At 40.8% G+C, this 15,030-nt stretch overlaps 1 long non-coding RNA gene across 1 annotated transcript in view; it reads right to left on the bottom strand.

Moving 5' to 3' along the window:
* Window positions 1–5,896: 5,896 nt before the first annotated feature.
* LOC105489097 (uncharacterized) overlaps window positions 5,897–15,030 on the bottom strand; it is a 43,070-nt gene continuing 33,936 nt past the window's right edge. The window contains exons 2-3 of the long non-coding RNA XR_011612588.1: window positions 8,465–8,599; window positions 5,897–6,410 (exon numbers count right to left, since the gene is read on the bottom strand). This is a non-coding gene — a long non-coding RNA (uncharacterized lncRNA). The remainder of the gene's footprint in view (window positions 6,411–8,464; window positions 8,600–15,030) is intronic.

The following is a 15,030-nucleotide window of genomic DNA, read 5'->3' as shown; positions in this document are numbered from 1 at the left end:
ATAGATCAATTGTCTTAGTGCAAGGGTAGACTTTGATCAGGAGCGTCTGGAGGGAGGGGTTTCACTAAATGCTGTTTTCAGCCTTTAATTCTAGGTTTTACATCTACTTGTTCCTAAGTCAGCTACAGACTCTGAATGGCCCTGGCATAGAGAAACTGTTCCCTAAGCCCACATCTGGCTCTCAGGCATCAGCAGTGACTGGCATGGAAGGAGTTCCTGGGTAGAAAAGATGTACAGTTTGCAAGGTTTTGCTCTTACTCCATAGTTTTTGGTCTCACATTAGACCAGTCAGAAAGGAACACGCTTGATACTCTCTCCCTCCTGCCTCATGTCTGTGATTCATTAGAAAAACTTAAAAACTTCCCGTGCACTAAGACAAGCTTTCCTAAGAAAATAATTGATAAGAGCATATGTTTGTTGGATGAATTCTTCCTGGAACAAACGTCTGGCCAAGAATAGAAAATCCAGCCAGTCTTAGAAGGTATAAGCATCTATTTCTGAACTCCTTCAAATGAACTCATCATTATGGAAAAGATGGAAACTAAGTAATATTTCTAAGATTTTACAGCTTTCATGTTTATTCCTCCTGGTATATCTGCAGGAATCTTGTCCCACAGGGCAGAGAAAACTTTTATACTACCATCTTTCTTCTACAAATCAACAGGAACACGGACAGAATAGCCATGGTCTGGCCACACTTGGTGGTGAGTGGAGTCTCCTGGGGTGTGGGAAGACACGTTATCCTCAGAGCCTTTAGCTTTCTCAGCAAAATTGGACTGGGGTCCGAGAATGAGAGGGTCTGAAAATGACCATTGCACTGGGAAGCAGGAAACAAATAAAATGTAAAACCATTACATCAGAAATAATCATCTTATTTTAGAGATGACAAACATAAATGATGATCTCGAAATTTATTTTTTAGCAGCAGAATTCTGTTTCAGAGCAAAATCTTAGATAAAATAGCCAACATTTACTGAGTCCTTGGCATGTGCAGGACACTGGGTTAAACACTTTACATGTGTAGCGTTATTTAATTTAATCTTCACTACTCTAAAATAGGCACTATTATTATGTCTATTTTACAGACAAGGAAAATGAGAAATCTACATGCCTCAGATAACACAATACACAACCCCACTATGTGACACAGATCAAAATGGGGCTGATGTGGTGGAATTACGGTTAGATTACCAAGGACTCCTAAATCCCCCCGCTGTCTTGTTCCTCCACTACCCTCTCATCTCTCTGAAGCAACCCTGAGGCTTTATGGGGAGCAGAGTTTGGTAATGTTTTTACTAGAAACCTCCTAAAATTTCTTTTTATTCTAATGCCCAGTGATCCTCATTCTGGAGATGTAAACCATAGTAACTGTCAAAAACATGCTCTTTAAGACTGGATATTGGCAAACCTTGCCCTTCCTTCAAGGGCTGGACCAGGGTCACTTTTCACACACCTTTGAAGACTGGATTTTTAAAACTATTTTGTTCCAATAAACGTAGGAATGAAATCAAATAATTGTGCAGATTTAAACATTCTGATGCTATAAGATGAAATGTGTTGTTTATAGTAAAAAGTAAGAACCAATTTCTATTTCTTTAATAATTAAGTTATTAGGTATTTTCTCACTGACACGTTTTCTTAGACACTCACAGACAAACTGTTTCTAATAAATCCAGCCAGACGCTAGTATTAAGCATTAGAATTTTCACCTCTCGCATTAACTAGATGACTGTCTGGGCAGCTGGCTCTCCCAGAGCAGGGAGTTCATCAAGGAAAGGGAGAGACTTTTGATCTCTTTGTTGGCTTTTCACAAAGGAAAAAAAACTCCACAGGCTGAACCTGTTAACTCCTAACTCACATCAGACATTCCAAAATTGCATGATTTTAGGGTTGCTAAGAGGGTGGGAAAACAGACAATTTCTTACAGTGTGGTTGTGAGTGTAAATGGGTATAAAATTATTGGAGGGCCATTTGGCAATAGCTATTAAAAATGAAATACTCATACCCTTTGACCCAATAATAATTCATCTCCTGGGAATTCACCATAGAGAAAGACTCTACAACTGCTCAAAGATGTTTAAGAGTAAAATGATGTTTGCAAGAATATTTATTACAGGAAAAACTGGAAAGAACTCAAAGGTGAATTAACAGGCAATTGGTTAAGGAGAGTATGGTTCAGCCATACAATACAATTTCATGGAGCTATTTAATAGATTAAAAAGATGATAACTTTTTACCAACTGACATGGAAAGATGTCTAAGACATACTGCTAGATAGAAAACAGCATGCTTTTGAGTTGAGTATAATCCCATTTTTTTGTAAAATAATAAGTGAAATGTTAATATATGCCTTGAAAAAATTTTAACTGCTTTTCTCAGCTGTGTGGGATTATGGAGGATTTCCACTTTCTATGCTACATATTATAAAGTTTAAAGATGTTTATGTGTACATATATATGTGTGTGTGTATATGTATATGTACACACATATACATGCCATTACTTTTATAATCAGAAAAAAATAAATGTTCGTATGGTTGGGTCTTCAGAGAGACCTCTTAGGAAAGCGTGGAAGCCTAGTCCAAATCCATCAACTTGACTGTAAAACAAAAACTTAGTTGACATTGGAGCAATGATACCACTTAACCAAAAGGAGGACCACACTTGGAAACCCATCTGGGTCTCTAGAGTCTATAAGCCATTGTAATAATTAGCCCACAGTGGAGTGTTCTTCCAAGGAGGGGACAAAACTGAAAACTGTAGCCAGTTTTTGAATCACTGCCACAGTTAAGAAAGGACAGCTGACAACCAGGGCTTCAAACTGAGTAGTCTCAGTCCCAGTGGTGATTTGCCAGGAGTGGGGGTGAGGGAGTGTCCATAAAAGACAAAGAGTTTGTGTTTAATTTTTACACTTTTATTGAGCTAAAATTTGGTGCAACTTCTCTAGCTCAGTTTGGTGCAACTTCTCTAGCTCAGTTTGGTGCAATTTCTCTAGCAGATCCCCATTTTGTAGCATGTATACTTAAATTAAAAGGACTCTTAATAAAATGAATGCAAAATTACAAATATAAAATTAGGCACAAGAGTTTGGAAGAGGACCCTAAAAACGAGAAGCCCTTAAGCTAAGCTTCGTTAGCTTCTCAGTGCATTCTTGCTACTCTGACCCAAAGTCCTTTTTTGTTTGTTTTGTTTTGTTTTTGTTTTGTTTTGTTTTGTTTTGAAAGAGTCTCACTCTGTCAACCAGACTGGAGTGCAGTGACAGGATCACAGCTCACTGCAGCCTCAACGTCCTGGGCCCAAACAATCCTCCCACCTCAGCCTTCCCAAGTAGCTGGGACTACAGGCACACAGCACCATACCTGGATAATTTTTAAATTTATTGTAGAGATGTGTCTCTCTATGTTGCCCAGGCTGGGCTCAAATTCCCGGCCTTAAGAGATCTTCCCTGTGTTGGCCTCCTGAAGTGTGGGATTATAGACATGAACCACTGGACCTAGCCTCACCAAACATTGTTAAACCAAGAAAACACAGGGCATTAACAGGTGCTCTTCCTTTTCTTGAAGAATTATTGTGCCAAAACAGTTTCCCTACAATTTGTGGTGAAAGCTAGAGGCATCCTGAGGCATCCCAAGGCAGCCTTGGAAGACTGAGATCTATGTTCTTTTGGGGATACTTGAGTTTCTGTGGATGGAAATGCTCTGGAGAAGCTCTATTTGTTGACAGTGGCAGACACCCAGTTCTTGATGTTCATAAAACTATGGCAGGCAGAGTTGGGAAAGATATATTAGGTCATAAATCTAGATTCGGGTCCAAGGCAGAATGGTTCACCATTGTAGTCATTCCAAGTCATTGTCCAGGCAGCTTTGAAATATCTTGAGGACCTAACTCTTAGAAGGCTATTTTTCTCCTCTGGTTCCTGGGCAAATGTTGGGTTGTTTGATTTTTTCTTTTTTAAAATGACGTGTTACAGTTGGAGCCACAGAACCACTTAATTATATTCATTCACCTAAATTTCTATAGTGGTTTCCTTATGAAGAAAACAATTAATGTAGAGATGCCCTTGTACCTCTGGCATAGAGTTGTCATCAAAGAACAAATTAATGATTTTCTTTGGTTCCTTGTATTTCAACTCTTGTGTTGAGTTTTGTTTTAGCTTTAAGGAAAAAGCAAACTTGCTGGGCTTCTCCTTAGCCAGCATTATCAAGAATGAGTAAGATTTAAAAGCTCCTTTTTGTTAATGGAAAGGAAGTAGCTTCCTTGCCTTGCCTGTAAACACTTACTTTGAGTCTGTTTACTCCTGTCATTGGTAAACCTCATTTGTTTCCAAGTTTTATTTTAGGCTATTATAGGGCTAAAAAAATGGGAAATCCTAAAACTAAGCTTTCATTTTTTCATGTTTTCTTTTAACTTCATATTGAGTGATCCTAATCTTCCAAAAGATTTTAGTGGCTACTGTTGTGTAGCAAAGACGGAGACTGTTCTAGACTACAGGGAGTGTAGACTTGAATTAATACAATTGCTTGACTAATGTATGCTATGTGTCATTAGTGAAATCATTTATGTGCTTTGCATGCATGCGTGTGTGTGTGTGTGTGTGTGTGTGCATGTGTGTGATGTGATGTGGTTTGCTTGCTTGCTCATGAAAATATTCAAAACAATTCTTTTTGATAAGTAATGCTACTAGCAAATACAGAAGTGCTAAAGAATGATATAATATTTGAATATTTGCATTTGAAAGCCTATTGTCATTTTAAACCAAGACAAGTGGGTGTTAGTTTATTGTTGCCAGTGACATCAGCATTAGTAATAGGCTCTTTTAACAAAAAGCAATCCTCAAAAGTCTTTTTTTTTTTTTTTTAAGAATTCTGAAAGATGGGCTCCCAGCTAATCAACTATCAAGGAGCTGACTGTAAATGTTATCTGAGTTAAACTTATCTGAATTTAATTAGATTAAAAAGTTGACTGGGAATTCATCCAAAATGTGCTCATCAAAAAACAAAGGTATTTGAAAGTGGAGGGAAAGAAACAGGATTATGGGTGACAAAATTAATTTGAAACCTCTTAAACCTGGAAAAATCATTAAAGATAGAAATGCTGAATGTAAAAGCCTTTTATTTTTGTTTTAAAAATAATTAATACAATATGTCTATCCCTGGGGTTTTCTGTGACATGTTCCTTTCAGAAAAGTGCTCTTCCACACTAACAAATAAAAATTATTGGAAGGTACAAAATTAACCAAAGGTACAACATCATTGAAAATCACCATAAGAATATTTTCCCACCCAAACCATTCAATTTGCCAAAAGATTTTTTGTTATAATTTGTGGATGTAGTTAAATGTAATCTCATAAAGAATTTGAAGTATTTTAATTGTGCATTAACCAAATTCTGTTTAGGAAAAATAATAAAATTACTTGAATTTAGAACTATTCAGAAAATTATAGACTATATAATGAAAAGTTAATACTGCTAGTGACCTCAATATGTGGGCTATACCAAATTCCTTTACTGGCAAATAAATTGTAAGTTCTTAAATAGATGGATATCTGTCCTGAATCGAATGCTTTAGATAAGGGTTGGGCTTAATAGAAGTGTTTGTAGCACAAATGAACATGATTGAATTCAGGTAGGTCTTAAATTGTTCACTGTTTGGTACATATTTTCCTGATTGTCTTTCTCAGTTATACCTCATTTAAATAGTAGCTGATCAAGTGATAACAACCATATATATTTAAAATGCTCTCTGTGCAGATGAGCAATTTTAAAAGTTCTCCAAAAATTAACATCTCTATATTGGTTAGGAATTTGGCTTAAAAAGAAAACAATTAATTTTCTCATATAATATGTAATATTTAAAAATCCAGTGGTAGAGTAGATCCAGTTTCTTAAACAATGTTGACAGAAATGTCTCTCTTTAAATCTAAACTTTACTACCTTCTGTGCTGCTTCCATTCATTGGTATGTATAGTAGCAAAGGTGGAACCACTCAGCAACCCCAGGGCCAAGGAGAGGGTTTGTTTTACGATAGAAGCTGAGTTCCCATTGCCCTAGCTTGTACCACATGCCCATCCCTGAACCATACACTAGTGCTGCAGTGGTGAGCTGGTGTATTATTAATAGTTTCCTGTGGCTCCCATAACAAATTACCAAAAACCGGTGGCTTAAAACAACAAATTTATTCTCTCACATGTTTGGAGGCCACCAATCCAAAGTCAAGGTGTCAGCAGGATCATGCTACCTCTGGAAGCTCTGGGGGAGATTTTGTTTCTGTCTCATCCAGCTTCTGGTGCCTCCAGGTATTCCTTGGTTTTTGGCCACATCACTGCAATCTCTGCCTGTGTGGCCATTGCCTCCTCATCTTATCTTTATGTCTCTTTGGTGTGTCTGTGTCAAATTCCTTCCGCCTTTATCCTACAAGGGCACACATGATTGTATTCAGAGCCCACATGGATAACCCAGGAGGATTTCATCTCAAGATCCTTAACCTAGTCACACCTGCAAAGGCCTTTTTTCAGATAAGGTCACATTCACAAGTTCTACAGGTTAGGTTTTGGACATATCTTTTTAGGGGCCACCATTCAACCCACTACAGCTGCCAAATGTTTAACAATCTCGTTGGCAAGAAAGGGTATACCCTGATCTTGTAGCATTTGCCCAGTTCTGTAGCGTAAATACTGCTACCATGGCCAACTTCAGGCTATCAAAGGGAAGTCAATGAACATGGAGTTAGGAGGAGATGTATAGCAGCACACCATTATCCAGTATTTCTACTACCGGATCCAATAGATGTAAGTAACCTCAAGAGCATAAATAATAGTAAAATGCAGTCAAATGATTAGGAAGTGATGATAAGGTTGATGTATCATTACCTTCATTTTTAACATAATTTAATTATAAGGTTATGAACTTTAAATTTTAATGGTGAGTGTTTAACAACTGGCACATGGAATTTCTGAACATTTACCAGTTGCTTTGGACGAGTTGGTATGAGTTGGCTCCAACAGACCACTGGATAAAATATGCTGACTGATGGGGTCTGAGTCACAGAGCCTAGGGCGTAAGGTCAGCAATAGCCAAACCACATGAACTGGAAATAGGGTGTGTGGTTTCTTTTTGAGAAAACTGGGGTGCTACTACCTAAAGAAGGGGAAAGTAACATTAGGCAGACAAAAACAACCAACCTAACTCAGTGTCATTGTTTAAACATATTTTAATGATTTTAGGCTAGGGAAAAATTTCAGCAAAGTTTAAAAGAATTACACATATGACTACTGTGGGTATACGTGTACCTGCAAATCAGACACTCTCCTCCTATGGAAAAAACACAATTTTTCACATTTTCATTTTAGTTAGCTCATAAAATCTGTGCTTTTTAAGCCTGGACGCATTTATCCCAAAGTGATTGGGCTCAGAAAATGCGAGAGAAACCAACAGTCTTTTTTTTAAGTATTTTTTTTTTATTTTTAGCAGTTTTATTTATGTATTTACATATAATTCACATTTTATATAACTATAAATTTACTTTTATATAGTACATATTTATTGATATATTAAATGTCAATAAATAGGTCTTAATTATATAAATAAACTTATTTATATCTAATTCACACATTGTGCAATTCATCCATTTAAAGGGCAAAATGCAATGGTTTTTAACAAAATCACAAAGTTGCACAACCATCACTACAATTAATTTTACAACATTTTCATCAACCTAAAAAGAAACTCTGCACCACTTTGCTGTCATCCTCCAGGTTCCCCAAACTGTCCCCAAGTTCTAGGCAATCACTAGTCTAGTTTCTGTCCCCATAGAATTGCCTGTTCTAGGAATTTCATATAAGTAGAATGATACAATACATATTCCTTGGCTTCTCTTACTTAGCATGACATTTTAAGTCCATCTTTATTAAGGCATGTATTAATATTTCATTTCTTTCATCACCAAATAGCATTCTATTACATGTATATCCCACATAAAGTTTATCCATTCATTGGTTGATGGACATTTGGATTGCTTTCTTTTTTTGGATATTCTGAAAAGGCTGCTGTGAACGTTCATTTACAAGTTTTTATGTGGACATAAGTTTCCATTTCTCTTAAACCAATGGTCTTTAAGGTAAAATTGTTAGGAAGTGTTCTTATTTTCCATGATTAAGGAAACTGTTATTTAGGAGTTCACTCAGAAATATCTCATGCAGAATTTCAAACCTCTTAAATATTGGGTCACTACCCCCAACCCTGCTATTTCTTGTTAGGGAGGAAGAGGGTGTGTCTATCAGGAAAAAGTAGGAGCTGACTTGGGGCCCACAGATCACTGCGCAGGGGTGACTGAATTCCCTTTGCAGCACCTGAAGCCAGGTCTGGCCCACAACTGGCTCACAATAATCAGCCCATCACAATGTTCCTTCGGGGACTCTCCATATGTAAAGTATACAGGTAAGAAAAATAAAACTTTAGTCTCTGACCTGGAAATCAGAGTCATGGGGTTTGGGAAACTTGCAGGAAGGAAGAGGAAAAAAATAGCTTTCCTGATAGAAGCCAATGAAGTTAATTTTCTCCCTTGTGTGACTTGGAGGAGTTCTTTGGTGTGTCCTGCAGACCTGCAATGAAAAAGAAGGCCCTATATTAATTTATATAGCAACTCTCTTCCAGGAAATTCAGAGCATTTCAAACAGTCTTTCACTCATTTCCCTGAGGGAGTTTGCATAGTGTGCATAAGAAATTACTTCTTTTAAAATTTACACTCTTCAGTTAGCCAATACTGCGCAGAAATAGAACTAGAAAAGCAGACCTCCTGACCAAACATTCCGCTATAATATTTTCAGTGAGCTTCTATAAATCAGTGCATATCCTTAAAAACAGAATCTCCCCATAATAGCCCCATGACCACTCACTGGTGACTGACATTCCTTTCAGCAAGAGCAAAAGTTTCCCTTCCAAATTAGAATCCACTGGTATGGCATGCACTATAAAACTGAAGTATATCATTATTCATAATTAAGTGCTCAGGGTTGCCCAGACCCTCAGACCATCCAGTTTTACTCTCTAGCTCAGACCTCCTCACTCACGTCAGCTGAGGACCCCTTAATAATCCTGAAACTGGCTCAGTGCAAAAGAGGAGTCCTGCTTGTATACCCCAGGCAAAAAATGGCAGATGAAATCAGTCCTGCTCTCACTGTTGTTTCTTGCTGTGTCTCGGTGCTGTTTTTACATGGGACTGCACTGCCCCTCAGGGCCTTGCCGACCATCCTGGGTAGCATATTCAGCCCCAGCTTCCCAAAGCCCACCAGCATCAGCCACATGCAGGGCTAAACTTAGCCCTCAACCCCAAACACTAGTTCCTCTTGTGGGGCCTTTTCTCAAGATATTCTTATTGTGACATCCTCAGTATCCATCCCTGAGAAAAGAAAATCTTGGTCTGAGCCACACTAGCTCATGTGGAATCCTGGGAAATAACATCCTGGGGAGTATCTGTGCCTTTTTTTCCCACTTCAAGAAAACCACTGGGATCCATAAGTTCCCTCCTAGTGATTACCAGAGAGTGGGAAGTTTTAATCCAGTTGGTGACAAAAAGTTCGTACTAGTGTCTCACATTGCCCCAGCCTCAGGCATATTTTCTTTGGGCCCCCATAATCTTAATATTCACATTCTTTAAAATGTGTACTAGTTGTCAGCTAGGATTGGCCACACAGTTTGTGAGGGACCAGTGCAATGCCAAAATGCAGGCTCCTTGTTGAAAGTTTAGGAATTGCAAGCAGGGCATTTAAGCCAACGTGGGGCACTTCTAAGTATGGGATCCCGTGTGACTGCAAAGGACACACACCCAGGAAACCAGCCCTGCTGCCGATATTTAAAAAGCAAAAGATTCTTAAACTAGAGAATCTGGCAATCCTGGGTCTGCATCTTCAAATGGCTGTACATAATGGGTTGGTGCAGAGTATCATCTTGTGTTGGTTTGCTGTGCTTGCCATTACAAAATACTGCAGATTGGGTGACTTAAACAGCAGAAATTTATTTTCTCACAATTCTAGGGGCTCAAGTCTGAGATCAGGTTGTCAGCAGGGTTGGTTTCTTCCGAGGCCTCTTTCTTTGTAGATGGCCACCTTCTCCGTCTTCGTGTGGCCTTCCCTCTATACATGTCTGTGTCCTAATCACTTCTTACAGGGACTCCACCAGTCATACTGGATTCGGGCCCACTTCATTATAACTTAAGTACCCCCTTAAGGCCATATCTCCAAATACAGTCACATTCTGAGGCAGCAAGGGTGATTTTGAAGTGGCACAGTTCAGCCTGTAACATAGCCCCTCCCTTTGGGGAGGGGTGCAGTGTTCCAAGTCACTGTGCTTACTCCAACCCAACATATGCTCACACACACACAGCATCTCCCCATCCCTGAGGCAGGGGTTGGTTGCTACAGGTCATCTCATTTGTGCTGCTGTTCTTCCTCTGGTTCACTTCTCTCATTTAGAGGGACCTGCTCCTCCCCTGCCACACAGGGAATAGTGACAGTGTTCACAACAGGACAAGTGCTACACACTCCCTCCACATCTGTAAAACTAAGGTTGCTGTTCAAGTGATCCTTCATGGGACAATCCATTTCTACACACACACACATACACACACTATACCCATTACATAGAGATAACCATTTAAATGCAATGCTGAAGGAAGAAACTGCCATGAGATATAACAGACTGCTTACCTCAGAAACTAGACTTGGAGGTTTTAGGAGAGAAAAACCCTCAGTGACTACATAATTATTCCCCAGGGCTGATCCCACTTAAAAAAAATCACCTGACTGTACAAGGGATGGCCCTAAATTTCAATGGAAACCCAACCATGTAGCCCCTTAGAGAGAACGTACTCTCAAATTGGTCTGTGTACCTATTTGTAGAAAAATGTTAGCCAGATTATAACTGAAAACTCTGCTAATTCTGGGGAAGATTTTGGTCTTATGCCTGGAACTGTTGAAGCATATATTCACACCCACCACATGTAACACTTAGTAGCAGAATTTCCAGCACAATACTTTAGTACTTTATTTTTAAAAGAAACAGCAGAGACTGAAGCCCTGTTCACTCTGCAGCTTTCTTGCAGGAGGCTCCACAAAAGGTGGTGGTGAGGGAGGGTCTGTGCTGGAAAGAGGTATATTTTCATTTTGAAAAGGAAAGGAGACACTAAAATCTTTGCTCACAATTAGGGAACTCATGATGCTGAAACATAACATTTGCACCTGCATGTAGATTGAAAAAATAATGTCAAATTTGCAAGGCTCTGAGAAAATAGGGTGCAGTGTATTGGTGATCTAGTAAATCCCAATCAACATTAGAGTTCAGAAAAGACCTTACAGACATCTTACTGTAACCCCTTTGGCTTTTAGACAAAGAAGGGGAGGTTGGAAATTTTTAATTGATTTGCCCCAGACCAGCTCTCCACCTAAAATGCAGGTCTTTTCTTTCAGATCAGCGTACTTCCCACCGCACCAGGCTACTTCTAAACAGGCATTGTCCTGTCTGCCTCAATTGCATGCAAAAAAAAAAAAAAAAAAAAAGACAAAACCCCTCTCGCTCTCCACTAGAGTCTCTATTTGGACTCTAGAGTTGAGAAAACAACGGCTATTTCAACTTCAACTCCCTTAGCAAACGGAAGAAAAGGCATCTGACCCGTGGACTCCTCCCAGCTGGTCCCCGGGTCCCGCAGCCTGCGGGTGTCCACGGCAGCTCGCTGGCATCGGCGGCCAGTCGGACACCAGGGGGCGCAGCAGCCTTAGTCCTGACAGGCATTGAAGAACGAAGCCTGACTGGGCCGTCAAGAAAAATCTGACTTACCTCCTTTCAGTTTCTCTCACTGGAACCAGACCCCAGACCCCTTCATTTGCCTTAAAGCCATTTTCTGCTTCCTCCTCATGCTCAGATTCTCAGGGTGCAGGGATGCAGCAGTTCAGAGACCCCTCTCCAGGAGCTCCCCTGCTCTGCCGAGGAGACCCTAGCACTGGTCTACCATTTGTTCTCACTTGCAGGCCTCTGAACTCAAGATGTTTTCAGCCATTCTTCCTGAATGAAGAACCCCTATACAACAGGACCAGCTTCCCAGAAGAACTGTCACATTCATCCTTTAATATCCCTCCCCTTTCCACGCACAAAAACAATCAGAAACATATTAAATAACATGTTCTAGGAAGCTCATGCGGCGAGGACCTATCCCTTACCACCCTCTGCCTGCCCCTACAGTCTAAGGACAGCTTTTGGTAGTAGCTACCTAGCCAAAGGGACAGCCTTCAGCACCTTCACCATACCTCTGCCATATTCTCACCAACCCACGGTGCACCCCAAGCAGGATAACTGTCTCCTTGTAACCTCACCAGTTTGGCTCTGTGTTCCCTCCAGCAGAAAGAAATCCACTTTACCCTTGCCAAAGTCTCCCGACTCCAAAGATTCAGTAATAAATGAGCATCCTTTTCTACTTTAAGACATACTCCTAACCCTGCCCCTATAGACACAGATGGACACAATGCAAACCCTCAGATGTCAAAAACGTACTCTTTCGCAAAGACTCCTGAAACTCCTCTGTTCCAAAGGGAAAGGCTACAGGGTCCTTCCCTATGCAGGCCTTTGAAAAGCAGCTATATGTTTACATAGAGAGATTCCAAGTTTGCACAGTCCTTTCCCTGTCTGTCATTGGAGCCTCTCAACAACCCTGAGAGATAAGCAGTGAAATCTAAAGCTTAGAGGCTTGCCTCAGGACCAGACATAGTACAGCGCAGAAACAGCACTGAGGGCCCAGGTGACAGAGCATGGAAACACTTGCTTGTCCAATTGCACCAAGGCCTGGAAGAAATGCAGCCACCACAAAAGATCATCAGATTACATACACTGAGGGAGCCTGTGGTCTCAGGAGCCAGGCAGGGGCAGGAGGAACAGTGGAAAAGAAGGGGTGATGTCAATTCTGACCTGACTCTTCTTTTTACCTGTGGTCTCACTCACTTCTTTGTTTCCACATTCATCTTAGCTAATGTAGAGTACTGGGGAGCGTTGAGCCAGGAGACAGGTAGCCATGGTTTGTTATCTTGGTGGTGAGCCTCCCAACTCCACACTCATAAAATAATGATAACATCTATTCTATATACAAATACACCAGCAAAGAAATGAAAAATATCAGTGTAATTCCAGGAGACGGAGCAGGGTAGGAGGCTTTTACTTTCATTTTATGCTGTTTTATATTATTTGAAGTACCTTGATGTATGCATGTATTCCTTTTATAATTTTATTTTTTAAAATTTTATTGGAGCTAATGATGCTCTTTAGCATTGCTGCAAAGATGACTTATGTAACATGTCTGGCATGGTACGTGGTCTGGCACACAGTTGATGCTCACTCAACAGTAGTTTATTGTTAGCTATATACTTCCCTCAGAACTGTGGGCAAATGGGACCTCAAATCAAGAGACCCAGGGTCTGCTGCACACTCTGTTCTCATATCCTTGTATGCCTTTTAGTAAGTCAAGCCCCTTGGAATCTATGTAAACATAGTAGCTGCTTTTCAAAGGCCTGCATAGGAAGGAACCTGTGCCTCAGTTTCTTTATCTGTAAAGCAATGAGACACAAGCCAATTGATTTGAAAAACGGTGAGAAGGGCAGGACAACATGCTCACCACCCAAAATGCCTGAGATACCTTCTAAAATTCAGTCACAGTCTTTGCAAGAGGAGGCTTCTTAACTTTGAGTTCATTAGACAGAAACTCTAGGAGTTGTCATCTTGGATAGACAGCAAGGGCTGGAGATAGCTGAATAAGTTCTAAAGCAAGTTCAGAAATGAAATCAGGAAACAAATAATATGTGAACACTGTGTAAGGCCATCAGCTTAGGGTGGGAGGTGGGAAAAGAAGGTTTGAGCTGTTCCTTGAGTGCAGTTGGCACCATGATCATTTCCTAACAGGAGAGATGCCCTTGGTAGGCAGAATAGGTGTGATTCAAGGTCCAGGCATCCCTGGCCCAGACACAGCCAGCCCTAGCCGAGTTCCCTAGGATGACAGTTCTGTATGGGGCACAGGGTTGGCACTGCTGAGACCAGGCCTCCGTAGGCACATCCAGGAGCAGAGCTGCCCTTTGGACAAATTACTTTCGGCAAAGTTCAGAAGGAACCCACTGCCCACAAGAATTGGGCTAAAGCACCTCTGAAGTTTCTTCCAGCATAAATTTTATCTTAACAGCAACCAAACAAAGTGGGGAGACTGGACCATAGGAGGTGCAGATGCCCAGACATGATCCCCTCCCTGCTTAGCAGCTGGTCTGGGGATACCTGTTTTTATGCACTCCAGCTCCTGAAAACCAACTAAAGATTTGTTCCTGGAACACATAGCTGATTCATTTCCTACCCTACTCAGAACAGGAGATTTTCCTCCAAGTCTCCTTGGTCAAAGCTTGGCCTTTGGGGGACGGGAGGCAGGTAGTCTAGTGGGTAGGAAGGTTGCCACTTTCTTTTTGCCCCGCGGTCTCCTTCCTATTTAAAGCAGCACCGCCTGTCGTAACAGCTTCGTGCCAATATTTGCAGGCAGAAAGATTTTCTGACGTTGTAAGGGGGGTGTTGGAAGCAGATGGGAGGCCCTTTCCCAAGGCCATGGGCAGACCAGAAATTGGTTACACCCGCACCTGGGGAGGAATCCCTAGCCCCCACTCTCAGGGTCAGCACCCATAAGGTATCTGCATTTACATTTTAAAAAGAAAGAGGAATTTTTTTGTATCTCTGAATCATCAGGCAGCGCCTGATATTATCCATCTCCCCCTAAAGCCCGTGTTGTCCCTCCCTAAAGAGGAGGTCGTGTTTTCAGTTCTTGAAAGATCTGGAATAACGGTATCAGAGCACGCCAACACCTGGAAGACCCCCCACCCAGGTCTTTCGCCCTAAGGAGGTTTAGGAGTTGGGAGCAGCGGGGGTGGCAATTTGCAGTGAGGCAAGGGCAGGTAGCAACAACTCCGACTGATCTCCAGAGGCAAAACCAAACTAAACATAGTTCCAACCATCATATTTTAAC

Source organism: Macaca nemestrina, chromosome 14 (genome assembly GCF_043159975.1).
Source record: "Macaca nemestrina isolate mMacNem1 chromosome 14, mMacNem.hap1, whole genome shotgun sequence".
Taxonomy (NCBI): domain Eukaryota; kingdom Metazoa; phylum Chordata; class Mammalia; order Primates; family Cercopithecidae; genus Macaca; species Macaca nemestrina.
The sequence above is the reverse complement of the archived record's forward strand: the minus strand, read 5'-3'. Positions and strand labels throughout refer to the sequence as shown.